The sequence below is a fragment of the Diadema antillarum genome, unplaced genomic scaffold (assembly GCF_040938485.1).
Source record: "Diadema antillarum isolate AM-2024a unplaced genomic scaffold, OU_Dant_1.0 seq00000731_RagTag, whole genome shotgun sequence".
Taxonomy (NCBI): domain Eukaryota; kingdom Metazoa; phylum Echinodermata; class Echinoidea; order Diadematoida; family Diadematidae; genus Diadema; species Diadema antillarum.
Window position 1 is genome coordinate 232930 of NW_027271632.1, and position 21633 is coordinate 254562.

The following is a 21633-nucleotide window of genomic DNA, read 5'->3' on the forward strand; positions in this document are numbered from 1 at the left end:
AACCCATATCAGACGTGAAACTAAATGGTTCTTTTGTTTGGTCTGCATACCAGTAGATAACCTAGCTATGAAAAATATGGGCTCTCTAATGATGTGCCGTGTAGATACCAGTATCAGTGGCAGATCCAGAGGGGGGCACAACCGGCGCAAGCCCCCTTTTATTTTTTGCTTTTAAAAAAAGAAATAAAAAGAAAAAAAAAATGAAATGAAACCCGGAAGTGGCACCAGAAATATTAGTTACGCCCCCCTTTACAGAACTCCTGGATCCACCCCTGAGTATGTAGGGTGAATGTTCATGCAGTACACCTGATGTGGAGACAATTAACCTTATACCTGTCTGTAAAATAATTGTGTGTGTGTGTGTGTGTGTGTGTGTGTGAGTGTGTGTGTGTGTGATTTAAAGGGAACAAGAGACATAATGTGAATGTTTTTGCATTTTGCAAACCAATTTCATTTTTTATTTCGTTTCATTCATTTCCACATTAAAAACAACAATTATTACGTTTCAAGTCATAGTATAAACATATTCATTGTGGGGGACCAATTAAAGCCTTTCAGGCTTGTTGGGAATATAGGCCCCAAAGTAAATACAAGACTTTCTCAACTTACAATATATAGGTACAAAATGAATAGAACACAAATGGTGCACAATCAAAGCAGGATGAAGAAGGAAAAAAGAAAAGAGTAAAATACTGGCAAAATCTAAAAAAACCATGTTGCTATTATACATACGGAAAGTGCGTCTGAAATTGTTTCTGAACTGCTGTAATGATTTGCAGTTTTTCAGTTCCTTTGTTAAAGTATTCCACAAAATGGGACCTTGATAAAAAATTGTTGACTTGGCTAATTCGGTTCGGTAGAGGGGAGGATGAAAATTTTGGTGGTTTCTTGTATTATAAGAATGAATACTGCTGTTGAGATGAAAACGTAGTTGTAAGGGGGCCGGTAATGCACCAAATAAATACTGTTGCATAAAAATTCCTGTTTGGAAGCAGATTATATCTTGAATTGGTAATATATTCATTTCTTGGAATAATGCAGAAGTTTGTGACAAATAATGTGAGTGAGTTATACGAATAGCTTTCTTTTGCAACAAATGAATACGTTTCACACTCTTTTTAGTTGAATGGCCCCAGACGAGAGTACAATAACTCAAATGAGATGAAATGAAAGAATGATATAACAATTTCAACATATGCTCAGGTAAGAATTTCAGTTTTCGCAATATGCCGATATTTCTCGACAGTGTGTTGCAGAGCATATTAACATGACTATTCCAAGACAGTTTATCATCCAACATAACACCCAAAAACTTTATATTTGCTACACATTTAATCATATCACTATTATAACATAAAACGAAATTATCAGTACACTCACGAGTCCCAAATATCATAAAATTAGTTTTTCCTGCATTCAAAATTAACTTATTTGCCTGCATCCATGCATCTAATTTCTTCAATTCTATATTCATATTGTCAAATAATAATGATAGATCATTGTTACGCATAGAAATATTTGTATCGTCAGCAAACAATATATAATTTAACTATTGGGAACAGTTTGGTAAATCATTTATGTAAATCAAAAAGAGAAGAGTTCCCAGAATGAACCTTGAGGGACTCCACATTTTACAACCTTATAATCCGATTTGAAACCTTCTATTACAGTATATTGCTGTCGATTATGTAAATAACTTCCAAACCACTTTAAAGCCACACCCCGTATACCATATAATGACTAAGCTTATGCAATAGAATCATGATCAATAGAGTCAAAGGCTTTTGACAGGTCAATGAAGACAGATAAAGTAAATTCTTTGTTTTCAATCCCATGGATGATATTTTGCATAAATTCTAATACTGCGGAAGAAGTGGAGTGCCCGTTTCTGAAACCATACTGATTTGGAATGAGCGTATTGGAATCTTGAAGAAATGCGGTAACTCTATTGTAAATACATCTTTCAAACATCTTAGCAAATGTATTAAGATTAGATATGGGTTGATAATTACTCATAATACTTCTATCACCTTTTTTTATACATTGGGATTACACGTGCAATTTTCATATTATTTGGGACTATACCAGTTGATGAACTTATATTGAAAATGTCACACAATGTTCTCACAATAAATAGCATATAACTTGTTTCACAACCCAAATACTTATAAAATCAGATCCTGCACTAGTGTTATTTTTCATCTCAGAAACAATAGACAAAATTTCACCACGCAGGGGTGCTTAAGAAGGATATAAACTCACCATCATCTTTAAAACCTTGATTCATTGACAAATTATGACCAATGGTTGAAAAATAATAATTGAACACATTTGAGATTTCAGCTTTATCTGTGACCAACTCATTGCCTATTTTTATTCCGTGTGAACTTAAATTTCTATTCTCATTATTTTTTATGAGCCCATTTACACATTGCCAGGGAGGCAAACACTTGGAAACAAAAGAAAATGTTAAGTGTGTTTGAATGATAGGAGAGTCATGCAGAAGGTAAACAACTCAAGACGAGAAGAAAAGACCTGTGTGTGTGCGTGTGTGTGTGTGTGTGTATGTGTGTATGTGTGTGTGTGTATGTGCGTGTTTAGCTTGAACAATAGACATCAGAGAGTTGTACAAGGGAATATAAAAGGGTCTTGTATAACATTGAAGACCAAGATTTCAATCAACTCATTCAGTATGTATATAGATTCCAATCACCTTGTTTTATGTATAGTGTAACATAAATTATGATGCATTTCAGTGTACTACAATGAATTTGAGGTCTTCAAGTGGCCAATCCAAGACCTTGTTGCTGGAACTCAAAAGTGCTTTTTCAGCCTTTGTTCATGAATTATTGGTCATTAATTGGTCATTTTGAAGTCTCAATATCATTACTTGGTAACTTCAGTGGTGACTGCTTGTCTCAAACTCCAGTCCATCTGTCTGTATCTTCCAAAGAACCTATCATACTTGTCAGCAAAATTCAGCCGCTCGCGTCTTTTCTTGACTGCATTACTGTACTTGAATTATGGTACCGGTACCTATGGGGATGCTCAGTAAGTCAAAGACTTGTAGAGAGCCATTCAAAGGATCCGATTCTGAGCCTGAGGAGATCCATGTGATGTATCTACGGGGTGGTCAGTTTATGAATTCTGGGTTAAATTTGTCATGTTTCTGTTTCCAGTGATCATTGAGCTTATAGCCTTGAAAGCGTGTTAACTCGTCGGCTTCCGCACAAAGGCTATTCCAAGAATTTACTACTCTGGCTAAAAGAGTTTAACCTCTTACTAGTTTAACACCTTCCTTTATACAACTTAAACTTATGACTGCATGTAACTTGATCATTGATAACAAAGAGAACAGCTAGCTGGATCAAAGTCCTGAGCATATGGCAAATCATATCTGAACTTTCACGTCGAAACTCTAGGGATGGAATCCCAAAAGACTTGAGTCTCTCAGAATATGACAGCGATTTCACTTCAACCGAAACACTTCAGATACCGGTACCAACTTCGTTGCTCTCCTCTGAATTGATTCAAGCTTTAATCACTCTTTGTAAGTTCGTTTTATACACAAGAGCAATGCAGATCTCACGATTAGCAGATAAAAAAAAAAAATGTGTGAGTTCTTTATATAGCTATACAATGTATAATCAAATATTGAATCGTTTTTCTTTATTTTTCAAGCCAAAAATAGGAGGGATGCCGCCCATCCCACCCACGGCCGCCGTGATCATATTGAAATGATATATTTGATGAATGAACATGCGATATTAAAATCGACAGCAACAATAGGCCTAACCATGCACCTCCGTGCTTCGGCGTCTTTATCGACCACTGACGGGAAGGGGGAGGGGGGGGGGGGAGGATGATAATTTCATGAAGGGTTTTGTCTGCAAATTGGTAGGATAAATTTGCTCTTAACCAATAAGATGCAAGGATTTCAGTAGCTTATAACAGTTTGTCAGAAAAATACTAGTATCCGACCAAAACGTTTTATGGAATGCCTCCCCCCCCCCCCCCTAGTTGAGGACCTCTACTTCAGGGTAAATTGGCACCTCGTCTACACCCACCCTGTCCACTGTCCACCTAGTCTAATGCCATCTCGTCTAAACCCACTTCGTCTACTACCAACTCGTCTACCAACCATTTTGTCTATATGCCAATTAGTCTAATTGTCATTTCGTCTACTAGCCATTTTATCTATAGTCCAATTTGTCTAAGTCACATTTCGTCTAACACCCATTATGTCTATTGACCATTTCGTCTATTAATCATTAGGTCTATGAATAAAATAGTCTACAGTTCATTTTGTCTAATAGCCAATTAGTCTACAACCACCTTGTCTAATAGTCAATTAGTCTAATAACCAGTCAGTCTACTCCCAACTCGTCTACTCCCAATTGGTCTACTCCCAACTCGTCTACACCCAACTCGTCTACTCCCAATTGGTCTACTCCCAACTCGTCTACTCCCAATTGGTCTACTCCCAACTCGTCTACTCCCAATTGGTCTACTCCCAACTCGTCTACTCCCAACTAGTCTACACCCAACTCGTCTACACCCAACTCGTCTACTGCCAACTCGTCTACTACCAACTAGTCTACTCCCAACTGGTCTACTACTAGTTATAGTTTTTTTTTTTGTTATTTAAGTCTACTTCATCCAGTTTCTTTTTTCCCAGTGAAATAGGTTGAACACTCTTGGTGCCCCATTTGAATTTTAAATTTTTATCTTCTAATTATGACACTTTTTTAGGAAAAAGAGATAATGTCACAGTGTGAAAAACTTGCTGTGTTATTTTTGTGGTGGATGTGTAATTTATATCAGAAGCAATCATGCAGCATTTATATGTCCAAACTCCAACACTCCATCCATTCAACTTTGATACACAATCATAAGTATGGTAAAAATGAAAATGAACACTTTAGAAGTACATTATCAGTATTCTTTATTCTGTCTGCCACGTACTGATGTATGTAAACGGTTAAATGCACAAAAAAGGTTGAAACATATGCACAAAAATATGATTCATGTACAATATATAGCTACTACTGAGATGACTAATTTACTAGCCTGCAATGTACTCAATACACGTTTCGCGAGGAACCTAACTAAGTCCACGCGCATGCGTACAAAAACCAGCCAGCACACTGATAGTCTTTGCTCAAGTGACACAATTGGCAATTTCAAAAAAAAAAAATCGCATCCCGCCAAGATCGCTGCATGCATGCATGCACGCGCATGGAGGTTAGTTTGCAGGCACAAACCCTTGTTGGTCGTAATAGGAGTCTGCATGTGCCAAGACTAATTATACACGTACCACTGCACTGCAGCCTCTCCCAACAAGGGTTTGTACAGACTTCTAAAATCAGTTTCTCACGGTGAAAATCAAACTCCACCCATGTGATTGGTTGCTTTCCAATGTCCATCACCATCTCTTGGGACTTGTCTGGCAGCACCCAGTAACTGGATAATTAGAAAGGCAGATTAGGCAGATATCACCAGTCCATGGGTGAAATAAAAACAACACTGGTCAGACCAGGGAGGTGACCTCCCTGGTCAGACAACCCTTATACCAGTGCACCAAATTCCAAGGGGTGTATCAGGTGACCTTTTCTTCCTACTCTGCACAGTAGTCCGTATTGTCATCTCTTCTGTAAACCATGGAGTAACATATTATGCAGATATATGTGGATTCATTCACGTGTAAACCATGAAATGACTAAAATGTAATGAGATATTTTGGGGGCATTATTTACTATTCTGAACAAGATTTCAAGGCATGTTATAACTTTTTGCAACAATTCATGAGATTCCCCTTATCAAAAGAGCATACATAAGGGCTTTTTACACTTGTAAAATTTTGCTTAGCCCCGGACCAACGGTGGGGCTAAGGGGGGCCTTAGCCCCACCGTTGGTACGGGACTATCCTTAGCCCACTTTCTGTTTACACTCGTTTTTGCCAAAGTGGGCTAGCCCCACCGATAGTACGGTACTATCTGGCCCTGCAAAATAGCAGGGGTTAGCACCGCAATTGCGGTGCCAAGCAAGTGAGTGTAAACAGAACGAAAAAATAATCCTGGGCTAAGCGACGGAGACGAAGTCCGACCCTCACTGACCAATCAGAAACGAGGTAATCAAGTGCTGCCGGTGCGTGCGTGTACGTGTACAGTACACAGCGTAATTATGAATATTCATGTGGTTTGGAAAGTCCGGGGCTAAGAAATACGAGTGTAAAAAGGTCAGTTTTCTCCTTAGCCCCGGACAAGAGATAGTACGGGACTAATTGGCGAGTGTAAAAAGCTGAAAAAATTGGTACGGGACTAACGATAGTCCTGGGTCAGAGAAAGTCCGGGGTTAAGAAACACAAGTGTAAAAAGCCCTATATTATTCTAAGAGACGAAAATCAAATATGAGATGGTCGAGATATCCCGAAACAGAGTGGTCCTAATGAAATGTGGGAAATTTCTTTTATATGAACCACCTTGCTTTACTTTGTTTTTGGATATTTCCAAATCCGACTTTCATCAAATAGAATTTTAACTTCTGTTTGATAATAATATCTCGAGTAGTTTCTATCTTGCAAAATGTCAAACGCTGAATCATCATCTCAACCAAAATTACCATCCTTCAACACCTACTTGTTTTCTTTTTCTCGCTGGTATACTGTGCACTCATGGGCCCTAACACAAACCTAGGTTCATTGTAAGTGTATACCAACCTAGTGTATATGACAATCCAAAATTGATACCCTTGAATTTCATTATGTGTAGGTTCTGAATGAAACCTTAATTTTGAGAAAATCAATGCTGAAAAGCAAAGAACAGTTCTTGTGCCTATGCAGGAACCAGACCCAGAAAAACATTTTACTTCTAAGAGGTTTTCTACTTCCAGGAGGAATTTTTAATAAGTGGAGTCAGAGATGGTCTTCTGTATAACTTCTCTCCCTAGTTTGATCTCTCTCCTAGTAAGTTCCGACAGTGTTTCAAATTCACTGTAAATTCCTCCCTATTCATTGGTCTGATAAAACAATACATTTCCAGAGTGAATGTATGTATCCATACATCTTTTAAAACTTGTGATACTGATAGATATCAATGTAAAATCTCCTGGATGCTGCAGTTGATCATAACTTGCAATTGATTGCAATTCTCTATTCTATACTAGTTAAAATCATTTGCTGGTTGCCATCAATTTTTTTCCATCTTTATTAATTGCAAAACACTGAAAGAGCTAATACTTAGTTGTTATGTGTTCACTCAAAATGAGTTGAATCTACTGTGTCATAGCTGTAATAATCTAATTAAGTGCTTTTTGGAAATGAACCTGCAGTATGTTGGCAACAACGTAATATTTGTCACTGTCGTCCAATATTTTGCCATGATTTACAACATCATTCATATTTTTTTGAATCATTTACAATTTTGTGGATCAAACTTTTTGCTCAGTTGTATTTTTGGATTTGAGTTGCAATTTGGGAATTATGACCACTCTATAGTATGGCCTAATGTTATTTGTTTTGTTTGTTTGATAGATACTTTATTTTCTGCAAATCAATATACATAAACTGAATAATCGTGAACATGGGAAATATACAAAGTATATTTGAAACAGAGTCGTTTGACTTGCATAAACAATGATATAAAAGGAAATTAATGATATTACAGTATGCATGTCTATGCAGCTGGGATTACAATAACAATATTATATTTAGGAAATGATAATGGAGAGGGCCGCCATTGTAAGCATTGCTTGAAAAGATGGCCGGCCCGAGGAAAAGGTAGGTAGGTAAATTGGTAAACAATACAAATTCTGCTGCGAGGATAGCAGGGGAAAATAAACTCTGATGTGTGAAGGTGGTGAATGTGCGTGCGAGTGCTTGAGAGTGCACAGGGGCAGATAGGCTGGGATTTGGAATGATAAAATTGGTTTGCTGGAAGAGGGAATGACTTACGATGTTGCTACTATCGGGAGACCAACATAAGTCATATAAATTATTCGGGCTTAATTCGTATTTGAAGTACTCTCTAAAAAATTTCGAGTGAATAATTCACTCCTCGGAAGGAGTGAATAAAATTTCACTCAATTAAGAGTGACTTTCACTCGTTGTCGAGTGAATTTCACTCTTGTAACGAGTGAAATTTGTGTGAAACCCATTCGCCGAGTGAATTCCGAGTGAAAATTAAGCCGAGTGAATTCTGAGTGAATACATAATTAAACGCATTTGGCTAGGCCAATAGAAATTGAGAATTCCCCTGTCATGTGTTTACTCTAAGCCAATCACCAGCCGCAATTTCCCCTGGCTTGGGCGCGGGCAGGTTTGCCTGAAGAGCGACGCGTCGCCTGTGCGTGGACTGTGACCCTGTGTGCAATTGCGTGCTGTACGCTAGCTGTGCGTGTATTATGCATAGGATCACAGCTTTACGTGCGTGTACACTGTAAGTGCAATCGTGAGAATCTGAGCCTGGATGTCGTGATGGACGGGAGAAAATTTCTGTCTTCAAATTGAGTGGGGCGGAGATATTATTCACATTTTTGAAGGTAAGCAAACCATAGATCGATCTAATTATACCTCTCCGTAAACGACCTTTTATGTAAGTTACCTTTAGGGTTCTATACGAATAACCCCGGGCCCGTACTGGCGCTCCTACGAACAATTAATGTACGGTACAATGGTTTGTACACAGTTAGCTATATGGGGCTGGTCATATTTAGAACACCTTACGAACAGCTAGAATCCGAGGCCGAAACTCAGCTGATGGTACACGCTAGGTGTTGGGATCTAATAATACGTTGAGTCTTTAGACAACACTTTAATTGTACACGTTGGGATCTAGGGCTTGAACTATTCACAAAAAAAAAGAAAAAAGAGTGATGAATGAAACGTTGGTCGTTGGTCATTGAATTGACATTCGTAAGCATATCATCACACAGAGATTACTGTGGTCGAGTGTAGAGACCGAACTTATACTATAGGGTCCTAACTGTTTATACTGAGCTGTGCTAATTAAAGCAATACATTAGAAGCGCCTAGCGCCAGACACGTACTCTACATTGCTATTGTTGAGTTGACGGCCGAATCACTGACACTGGTCTGTGTTGCCAGACGAGATGGTGATCTCGATCAGTACGGTAATAAAGAATGGTGAAATTTGGTGATTTTTATGATTATTGTTCATTATATACACTGTATGTAGTAAAAAGGACTTTTATTTGCCGCTACATTTGAGCATCCAAACAGCTGGAAGAATACCACGTACACCAGCTCCCACGTCATGTGTCGTGATACTGTACTAGGTAAGAAGTATGATGCGTGTACTGTTCGTGTTAAGTGTTGGTCCACTGTGACATCGCACTTCTATCTGAAGATCAGCGTGCTCACACATCATGGAGATCGATCCCCTTGTAGCAGACGATGACTGGTACTATTTTCAACATTGTTTTTTATGAAAGTAACAGGTGACCTTAGGTATTGAAATTTGGCAGAGATCATCTTTGGGTCTTTAATTCTAACATTATATGCTGATGTAGCTAAAAAAAAGTAATAGGCCTACTAGCTTTTGTATTGGTGCTCACTTAGTATTTGTGTGGACAAAACAACTGCATGGTCTTGTGGAAATGAGTTCTACATCCATTTCTGAACCTTGTGTTTTCATACTTTCCTCCAGATAAGGACGTAGACATGACAGCTCTTCGGGAGTGATGGTGATTTAAAGGAACTCGGTGTAGGGGTCATCATTTGGAGAACAAAGACAGATATTGATAGCTGTACAGTCTCTGTCACACGAAGAGGGTGCAGATCACCAGATTGCAAAGTACCAGATGTGGTCATACAACGACTAGCCATTGAATTCAGGGTTGACGAATGCTGGAAACACCGGGCCAATATCAGCGAAGGAGCCTCTGAGATATGGACTTCCATTGCATTAACCCTGCTGTAAGCTATTCTGTTGTTTTCCACAATGATTAATGAAGGGAGACTAGTTTGAAATTGATTTATATTTATTTTACATTCTAGAGTCTTAGTAATTACGTAAGAGGCTACATTAAGAGACTGAATGCTTGGTTGGTTTTATTTTGTTTGAAGAAATGATTTTCAAGATACTTCATGGAGCAGTTTTGGAGCTGTCCTTCCCTCTGACAATGAATGTCTTGCAGGTTAGTACTTGTATTTAAGAAAAATGTGTACCGTGTACTTGCCGTATCGACAGAAGTGAAAACCATGTTATGGTCAGTCTTGAGTTGTGTATTTGAAAGTAGAGCTGTTGCTTATGTCAAATATGTATGTTAAATGATTTTGCTCTTCAAGTTTATAATGTAAACTGGAGGAACCTACTATCCTCATGCCATTTGTATTACCTGGTATTCATAAAACCATTAAATTTTACTTATTTGCCCAGGAATTCAACACACACATCACTTCAAGGGGGAAGAGATACTTCAAAAGCTGAGGGAAGGAGTTCTGACTGTTCTGAGGAGACATCTGCACATCAAGATCATTGCAGCATATTTGTTGTTGAAAATGGAAGCAGAAAACTGTACAGCGTAAGTTCAATTATGTAGAATATTATTATTATTCATATATTATTATTATAATTTGAAAATTGGTCTGGAATACCAGTTTCCCATTGTCATGTCTTGTACTACAATGTACATTTCCATCCAATATATAACCATGTAATTTGCCTGTTCATTTGGTTTTGTTTGTTTTTTTTTTGGTCTTCTCAAGTATAGAGAAAAGCAGACTAAAATTTGCCCCCCCCCCCCCCAAAAAAAAAAAAAAGGAAAGAAAGTAGAATGGACCGGTAAGTGTAACATTGTTAATGAAGTGATGGTTATAGATTTAAAAATAAAGACTGGTATACTTGTATAAAACATGTAAACAGAGTGTACGTACAAGACTCCACGCTGACTTATTTTCGTGGTAGCCCCATCGGGCCACATGTATATTGATTTGATAATAGTCCCAATACTTATGATTTAATCATCACAATGATTAATAAAAAAAGTGGGAGTTGATGTGCCATGAAGTTCAATGGATAATCACATCTTGTATAAATTTTTCTACTAACTGTGCACATTCACACTTAACCTATCTGCATGAAATGTTCATATGTATTAACTGATATCTGGCTCAAGTAGCAATAAATAAATGTACAAATAATGTAGAATATGATTAACATTTTTCTTGCTTTCTTTTTAAATTCAGATACCAAGTAGTGAGCAAAGGATGTTGTGGCCAAGGCAGTTGCGATGCAGTACCCCACTTTGTGAGACACCACACAAGATGCAAAAGGACATGTAAGTTTATACTCGTAAGTTTATGTGATCTACAACTTTTTTTAGCCCTCTTTAGCAGAAAGATTAAGTGACATACATGGTATCTTATTCATCTAGCTTGCAAAAACTTCAACATTTTCAACTTTTCTCAAGAGCTAGTGGACAGAATTAAGCAACCAAACGAGGAGTTGATCATCCTTGTTTAGTTAGGGGGCAAGGACCCAAAGTTTTTCAGATTATGGGCATGACCTCCTCCCCCCCCCCCAAAAAAAAAAAAAAAAAAAAAATGGCCTTTACAGGGAAATTGCATCTATTTCTTAATAAACTCATTGTGCAAATATACAGGCAATGTGGGGATTGTGATGTACCTTCTCATAGATGTCTAATAAAGTTGTGTGCAGATTGGCCTGATTCCATGACTTGGGTTCGATGAACGTTAACTTCAACGTAACGTAATGTAACTTAAGTTCCACATGCCAGTTGCGCCGTTCATTTATAATAAACCTATTCTCGTTTTCTTCCATAAGAATGCCACTACATGTATTTCTACTGCTATCAGATCTTCATCAGTTATAGTCAACTCTGTGCCAAAGTCAAATTTGTTGAGACTCAAGAAAAAGCTTTGACTTACAATGCATTTTTATATTTCAGGAGTATACCTGTATGGCAAGGATCATGGATTCATTGAGTATCATTTGAAGACCTTGAGGAGCTATGACACCACACATCACCTCAGGCAGAGAGAGAGAGAGAGAGAGAGAGTAGTTGCAGCTCTCACCAAGCCCATTGACCGAGCACCATTCCAACGTTAGATTAGAAGCCCAGTGAGAAGAGACAGCTACCATCGGTGTGTAGGTCTAAATACCCTTGCCTTTTCCTCTTTTGAGATACAGCATATGCTCCTCTGACGTTGGAACTTACATTCTTGTTGAAGAGTCAGCCTCATCAGGCTCAGCGGTAGTTTAGCATGAAGCTGTTACCAGGATGTACTGCAGCACTTCAACATTAAAAGTAGAACTGGGCTTGCCGACGAAAAGAGTTTGTTGCATAGAATGTGTGATTGTTAATGTTTTAAATTGTGTATTGTTGTATATACTAGTAACTGAAAATAGTTTTGACTTATATAGTAAAAAAAATATCCTCTTCATGGCCACATGTTAATCAATACATTCATCTGTGAGGTGTTCCAAGCATATCAAAGAATGTTTGGCCACACACAGCTTGGCATTCCGCATGATACGAATCTTGCTGCGCTCATGATTAAGCACCCCCTTCTCTCCAGGCAATTCTGACTTGCTTTAATAAAACCTTTTTATGGTCTGATATTCAAGAGAGAAAACTGTTGACAGACACTCGCATGTAATTTTTTTTCTTTCCCTCATTTTTTTTTCTTTTTTTTTTTTTTGGGGGGGGGGAATGCTACAAATAGCAGCTAAATAGTAGAATCTTCCAATGGTCATCCATGCTCTTGGGATGAAGATCATGTCTCCATGTTGTGATTAAGTTACCACATACGTTTGTCACCCCTTTGATTAGCATTGATGCAGTACAATATGCATGTGCTCAAATTTATTGCATCCATCTTCTTTGGAGTAGGGGGAAAAATCTTTTAAAAAAATGAAACAAAATTGATGGGAATCATTGATCCCTAGGGTTACGGGACCCAGAGTTATTTTGTACATTTTCACCTTTATGTAATTGATGTACTGTACTTTGAAAAACTTGTGGGTAGAAGCTCAATTGGTTCAACTTCTTTTTCACGAAACATCTGCAGCCCATCATTGATAAATCCACGGCATTAGAGTAGATGGAGTTAAATAGATTAGTTCACTAATGTGCCAAGTCAAACTTATGGATAATTCTTCCCTTGATCTCGTAACAAATTATTAAGATAACCTGCAATTGACAATCATATTTTATAGTGTGTTAGCAGTGATGTCACAATTGCCCACCATAAGGCTGCGTTCACATAGAAGTATACTATATGGGTATTTGGGGCTCGTTTTCAAGGCACGCGAATAGCTTGAATCGAACAATAGGATTTCCTAACACTGGTTCACATAAGAGGGCACTATTTGAATGTACCGAATAGCATAGAATAGTATAGCAAAGTGGGAAATGAGCTTGTTCGATTTTCTTGCAGCGTATACCGTCTCTCGTTTATGAAATAAGGACAATTTTGGTCTGGATTTGCCCTTTAGCAAAAATAAGCATGTAGACTGACATTCTGATGCAGTTTAGAAATTGTTAATAAGATTTGCTGGGATGTAGGAGGAAGAAATCCTCACTGCATGGGATGGCGAGTTGACGGTGCGGGTGATGGTGTACTGGGTGCCCGAATAGCGAATAGCGAATACTGTATACTTCTATGTGAACGCAGCCTAGTGAAGTCAATTGCCTAAACCGACTAGAAATCAAGACTGCATACAAAAGCTGCAGCAATATTTACTTCAGGGAAACCTAAGGCAAAAGAACACCTTTGTTAGAGAGGCATGCATGAATGAATATTGATCGCCTTTGCTATGGAAGCCACCATTATGGTGGCCAACATGACGCACATGAAATCACTCTATAAGAAATTCAGTTTGCATGCATTAGTTGTTGCTACATCTGGCAAAACTCGGAAGGATTACAAGTGTTCAATATTGTACAATGATGCCTTATTTAGGTGAAGAAGATCAATGATATGATACATGTTGTGTCAACTGTATTGATTGCAATTCTGTTTCCATAAATAGTAGGCCCGGTTGAGGGGGGGGGGGGGGGGGGGCCGCTACGAGCCCTCCTTCCCTTTGACATTCCATGCCAAATTTCATGAAGGCATGATTATTTTGGGGGTTATTGATTGTAATCAATAACATGAATATTTCATGCTGGACGTGTTGCTGACAAATTTCATTGAAAAGGCAATGAAAAACAAAAAGTAAGAAACAAAGAAATACATGAGTAAATAGAAAAAAATAAATACTTCAGAATTTTTTGATGGCACAGTTTTTTCTCTTTCATTTGCTATGGACACTAGAAAGAATATTTACACAAAAAACAAAAATGTGCCTTTTTGGAACTTTATTTATGGCAAATGGTCTGATTTCATGCTCAAATTAGCATAATTTAGCCAAGGTACTTTTTTTTTGTTGTTGTTGAAAATCAACATTACCGTTTTATAGATTATGTCACAGGCAATTTGTGTGTGGATTTTGTAATGATCGCACGGTTGATGGCCGAGGTCTGGGGGGTTCCAGGGAGGCCCCCCTCTGGCTCTATCATCTACATAAATACCCCACCTAAAGCCTACTTAAAGTCAAGACCATGCTTCTCTGATCGAGTATGTTTAGGTATTTATACAATGTACTTGTAGAGCATCACTGTGTTACATGACAGAGGATCCAAACTTGATTAGCCATGCAGTATTGAAAATTTTTGTATTTTTGTCAATTTTTCGAAGCAATCACAATCCCTACTACATGTGTAATTGTTTTTGTATTATAATATAGATAATGGTGACTATACTTTGCAAGTCTTTTGTAGCTTATCATTGAACATGCAATAATTATATTCACTTGTAGTCGAAAATTAAACATGTTCAGGAAGGGTACTTGTAAATTTTTTCACTTTTGCACAAACTTCATGAATTTGGCATATTTTCAGGGAAATGTGTGATGTTAATATTTGAAGAGTTTGTTCGCAAAAACCGATATGTCCATTTTTTAAGATTTTGAAGTACGGTCTCTGTCATAAAGTACAAAATAATACCTTTTAAATTATATATTGGTCACTACATATAAAGGTACATTTTTGAAGTTATGATCAAAAGAAGCAAACATTTTCTTATTATTCTCTCTATTTTTCTTGACCTTTAATCGCAAATATCTCCATTTGGCACATATGGACTTAGCAGTTTTTGCAAACAAACTCTCCATTTGTAGAGCTTTGGGAATGACAGCTAGAATAGCATATTTACAGGGACCTTGTGATGATTATGGTGACAGTTGTTCTTAAATGATAAGAATATGTATAATTATTATTGGCCACATAATTCATGGAAAACCAGATACTCAGCACATGAAGACTGTTTGTAATGGTGTACTGCTCTGCAGTTGAAGTTTAGATATTTCAAGAGGAATATTCCTTTTTTTCTTAAATTTCAGGTGATCCAGTGGACATCACACATTTATTATAGAGATTCAGCTCATTAAAAAAAAACACAAACAAACAAACATAACATGCGTAGCATTAGTACATTATCTTCTTATATCCCCCTCAATGCTACTTAAAGAAAGAATAAATTGATAAGAAAGAATGAAACAACAGCCATTTGGATTACTAGCTTATATTTATTCAGTTTCATGTATTGATCCAGCTCGGGTAAGAATTACTTTCAAAACTGGAACACAAAGTTGGCAATGCACTGGGCTACCAGTGGTGGATCGTTGGCTTCTAAATACATGCATTAATATTAACAAATATCTGTATTATGAACGTTGCGTGCTGTTTTTGTTTGTATTAGTTTGATTGGTATTCATTATTCCAAAAAATGGCTCCAGACCACCTAGATTATTCCCAAATTCATCACTATATTGTCACTTTTCTTCCAGGGTTGAATAAGTAGTGCACTGAATGCTGTGATCAATGGTGATAGAGATGTGTGCTCATGTAGAGTGTAATTCCGTTTGGGATTGAAAAAAGATTGAAAAAGGATTGAAAAAAAGAGTGAAAAAGGAGTGAAAAACCTCCGGAGTTAAAGAAGAGTGAATACAATAGGAGTGAATTGAGAGTGAGAAAGGAGTGAAAAACGACTGACAAAAGAGTGAAATACCTCAGGAGTGAATTTAGAGTGAGAAAGGAGTGAACATCCCAGCAAAAACATTTCCGTCTTTTTTCACTCTCTTTTGGAGTGAAATTTCTGTTCACTCGAAATTCACTCCACTTCTAGTGATCCTTGACGTCACTACCAAGGGGAGTGAAAATCGAGTGAAAATTCACTCTTTCTTTTTTAGAGAGTATACTGTGATAAAATATGCTTCTTTAAGTTTGCTTTGAATGAAAACAAGGAGGCACACTGTTTCAACTCTTCAGGAAGAGTGTTCCATGTATCCGGACCGTGATGTCTAATCGACTTTTGACAACACTTAGATATGATACATATAGAATTTTCAATATGCCTCTTTCCAATAAACAATATTTTTATGGATAAATACAAAATCACATGAACTGACCTACACTTTGTATCTCCCTCGATTTTTGAGCATTAGACTTGAAATTTGGCACATGACATTGAGGCCGCCATTGTAGAATTTTAGCTTTTGTCATTGTCAACAGTGTTTGCCATGGTAGCAGCATTTTCATAAAAAAAAACATACAAAATTTTGTGGAACAAACTGCTCACTTTTTGAACAATTGATTTGCAAGTTGAGAGACTATAATGATCACTCTTGCATACTATTTCATTTTAGCAAGACAGTTGTGTGTGTGTGTGTGTGTGTGTGTGCGTGTGTGTGTGTGTGGTTTTCAGTCTGTCTGTTGCCATGACATGAGTATTATCTTACAATTACAGAATTATGTGGATTGATCTAACTCCCTCACTTATTGAGCATTAGAATTGAAATGTCGCATATATGTGGCCGCTACTGTAAAGTGAAGACATGCAAACTTCATCTCTTGTCATTGCTGGTCAATGTATTGACGTGATAACAGCATTTTTTTAAAATTAAACATCATACAAATTGTTAGTTGATTTTTAATAGCTAAACCCAGCAGTTTGTAGGATTTGACTTGAGATTTGACACATAATACCAATACAAATTCAATTGCTCAAAGTATTTCTTTCGTCAATATCAAACAATGGGATCCCATGGCAACATCCTTTTTCTATATTATAATTATATATAATTATATACATATATATATAAAGAAAAGTAACAAAGCTGCAACAAAGTTCATGCTGTATTCACCAACGGTTTATTTCTTCACACAAATTTTCGAGCGTCTCGCCGCCCTTTCTCAAGTGTTGATACTGTTGAAGAAATAAACCGTTGGTGAATACAGCATGAACTTTGTTGCAGCTTTGTTACTTTTCTTTTTATCTTGCCAACACGTGGACTACCTTATCAACACACACACACACACACACACACACACACACATATATATATATATATATATATATATATATATATATATATATATATATATTAGAGCTTACTCCCTCAGTCTTTGAACATTTGATTTGATATTCGGTACATGTGACCACTATATAGCATGTTGATACTTAAATTCAATCTTTGGAGTATGGAAAATCCGTGTTGCCATTGTAACGGCATTTTTCATTAAAAAATATTCACTTCTTTCGTCAGGGACAGACAGTATTTGCCACAGAAATAATTAACTTTTTGAATAAAAATCAATCAAACAAAACATTGCTTACGCTATTTTCCTCAGTTTTGAGAATGTTGTTATAGCTTTAGATTTAGCACATTTTGGTAAACCATTATAGATTTTAGATATGCATATTGAAAAACACATCTTTGTCAATGTTAAATAACGCATTGCCATGGTAGCAACTTTTTTATTTCTGATAAAAAGCATACAGAAGCATTGTGTATTGACCTAACTCCCTCAGTTTGAGGTCCATGGGGTATTAATCACATTTAGTGATAGTTCTAGTCTGTATTGCATGTATTGTTGCTGCCAGTCCTCTGTGGTACATTCTTATTATTTTCTGAGCAACACATTTTTGCTTGTTTGTTTACATTTCAATGAACTTCTGTTGTTGTTTTTGAAAGAAATGTAGGTAGGCTATTGTTCTTTAAACTGTAATATTCTCTGTTAAAAAAAAAAAAAAAATGGGCGTATATTCCTTGGCAATGTAGCCCACATTATGTGTGGGACCTTGATATTTTGACCTGGCTATAGAAACTTCAAAAATTCATAACTTTTTCTTTTTCTAATTTTGCTCAAACTGTCACTGATATGTTCTATGTTGCTGAATTCTCTCAATCCACATGATTTCAACGTGAACTTGCGCAGTACTTACTTTTACGATATCATCAAAACATATCTAATCTCTTTTCTGTTACTCCCCAAATTAGCCAAAAGCATTACAACATATATAATACTACAGTTATCAGGGTCATGGCTTTATGACAACATAAAACTGTTTAATTGAAATATCAAACAATCGCAAAAAAAATATTTTGATGATATCGTAAAAGTCAAGTTCACATTGAAATACATGTGGATTGAGAGAATTCAGCAACATTATTTGAACAATAAACACATCAGTGACCGTTTGAGGAAAGTTAGATAAAGAGCAAGTTATAACTTCAAAAATTCATAACTTTGTTATTAGGCTCTATAATATTATCCACATTATTCGTAAGATACATGAACGCCTATATTTATTGACTAATTCAGCTAAAACAGTTTGAATGCATGACAATTATAAATTTGACATTGGTGTCAGATTTTTACTTGAATGGATTGATCCAGGGTATAGCTAATCTTATATCTCAGCTCCTATGGGCCTATTGGCAAACTATTTCGTTGAGATTTTGCTTTGGTACATGTACAACGCATTAGCAATAGCACGACAAGACATTACGTAGGCCTGAAGGGAAAAGTCACCAAATCATTAAGCATACACTGTAAAAACGTCGGTGTTAGATTTAACACCACGGGTGTTAATTCTAACACCGATCAAACTTCAATAAAGGACCACACCCACAGGTGTTAAAAATGCACTGTGATGGTGTTGAAAAGTGTTCACCTGACACTTCGTGGTGTTAATTTGACACTGTACCTGGTGTTATTTTGACACTGTACTGGTGTTAATTCAAAAATGACACCACATGGTGTTGATTTGATATTTGCTGGTGTTAATATCAATGGTTTAACATCCGTCCAGCTTCAATAAGGGACCACACTAGCTGGTGTTACTTTGGTGTAAATTTATTTTCACATTTTTTCAAAAATCTAATATTTTAATGTAAAATTCTTGATCGTCTTGTTTAAATTAAAAATCAACAAGAAGTGCAGTTACTAAGAAACTCTTCAAAAAACAGTTTAAAATTTGGAAATGACACCCGTAGGTGTTAATTCAACACCATAAATGAGCACCGAAAATTTAACACCAGCTCGGTGTTCACTATTTAACACCGGACTTTTTGCAGTGTAGTAATCTATTACTGTAGATGAATAAGCCTTAGTAGATTTATCTCAAACTTCCAAGAAGGCGAATTTGATAAAATGCATGATAAGCAGGCACCATGCATAAATAGGTGAATTAACTTTGGTTTTTATATATATGTCAACTCGCATTCACAATTAAATCAGAATGTCACATACAATGTAAAAGCTTATTATAGCTATTATCTTTTTTTTTTCTTAAACAGATAAAGGTTAGGCTCGTATAGACATATCAGTAGTTTTGTACAATCTTGTACAGCCCTTCATGAAATATTATAGAAATATGAAAGAAGGAGTTATATGACACATTGGATAAGTATGTCGGCCAGAGGCCAAGAAAACTATACATGTAAGGTAGACTGATATAAAAAAAACACAACAAAAACCTACAAACTTGTTCAGCTATTAATGCAAATGGGGAGTGAATTTTCAATGTACAAAAACAGAGAATGATTTAGGCCTTTTGTAGTATTTCTTTCATAAAGAGATTTATTGAGAGAAAGGTGAAAATAGAGGGAAAAATCATGTTGGTCTTGACATGATTCAGTAATTATGAAGAGTAGACAGACGGACAGAAAAAAAAAGATCTAGTGAGAGCTTGAAAAGAGAGAAAAGAAGAAAACGAATAAACAGAAAGGGAATGGCTGGGATAGTTCCTTGGTTCCTCATGCAAGGAGGTCTCTCATTGCAGACAGAATGGAGCGTTTCTTGCTCTAGAAAGTACATTCCGAGGTGTTACATAACAGTTCAAACCACCATCTGGCTTTCTACTCAGGTTGACCTTTATCTCAGTGGGGGTTAGCCAGACAGGCCCCCATAGGACATGTCAATCACGGTTACCATGACAATCCTCTCAGAATGAAGCTCTGCCTAATAAAGGTGTTTCTGGACTCAAAGGCTGTTGGGAGAAGCTACAACACAGGGCCTATGGGACAGTGCCGAAGTGGTGCATATAGTAGTCTTGGCGCAGACTCCTCTACGACCAACAAGGGTTTGTGCCTGCAAACTACATGGAGGTACGGGTGGACTGGGGTGGTCGGTCGAAATGTAATTCTGTTACGTATGACTGACAATTCGTTTGTGATGGAGGATTGTAACTGAGCTAGTTTATCATTATTTAGTTATTTTACGGCCAGAATGTAGACTGGATAGTCATGTCTCACCATTGATTAGTATGTCTTTATATTCAGCATGTGCGGAATAATTAACAACTAGAATAGTCTAATAGTAATATTGATTTTTGTGCTAATCAAGGGCAGGTTTAATATAAAGTTCATGACAGTGAGACGGACTGGACACTAGACAAAGTGGTATATTCATTATAAGCATGACCAGATGGAAATGATCAGTTTGGGTAAATTGTTGAGAGTAAAACTATATCAGTTGGGAGTACACCAATTGGGAGTAGACGAGTTGCTGGGAGTAGACCAATTGGGAGGAGACGAGTTGGGAGTAGACCAATTGGGAGTAGACCAGTTGGGAGTAGACAAGTAGAGAGTAGACCAATTGGGAGTAGACCAGTTGGGAGTAGACCAATTGGGAGTAGACCAATTGGGAGTAGACGAGTTGGGAGTAGACCAATTGGGAGTAGACCAGTTGGAAGTAGACCAGTTGGGAGTAGACCAGTTGGGAGTAGACCAATTGGGAGTAGACCAATTGGGAGTAGACGAGTTAGGAGTAGACCAGATGGGTATAGACCATATTGGGTATGGACAAACTAGGGTTGGACGATATGATAACTAGACACAGTGAATGTAGACTGAATGACTTGTAGACGAGGTGGGAGTAGACTAACTAGTAGTAGACAAAATAAATATTAGACGACATGGCAAATTGACATTGTGAGTGTAGACGATTTGGCTATTAGATCAATTGATTTGTAGACGAAATGCTCCTTAGACGAGTTGGGTATTAGACAATACGGGTAGTGGGCAAAGTGGCTATTAGACAATATGGGTACTGGACAAAACGAGATGTAGACCAAATGGGTATTAGACTAATCGGTAATAGACGATATGCCAGTAGACCAATTGGAAAATAGACAAAGTGGCTGTAGACGAGGTGACAATAAACCTACTTCAGTGCAGTGTAAACTCGACACACCCCCAACACACCCTCGCGTTTGTCAGACTCCGTTTAAGACTAAAGCAAGTTGTCATTTTTTTTGTGTTG

The 21633-nt window shown here is 37.1% G+C and overlaps 1 long non-coding RNA gene across 1 annotated transcript; it reads left to right on the top strand.

Moving 5' to 3' along the window:
- The first annotated feature begins 9652 nt into the window (after positions 1-9652).
- LOC139738239 (uncharacterized) lies at positions 9653-12581 on the top strand. The gene is made up of 4 exons (XR_011711425.1): positions 9653-9934; positions 10398-10542; positions 11207-11298; positions 11929-12581. It is a non-coding gene; the product is annotated as an uncharacterized lncRNA (long non-coding RNA).
- The last annotated feature ends 9052 nt before the right edge of the window (positions 12582-21633 follow it).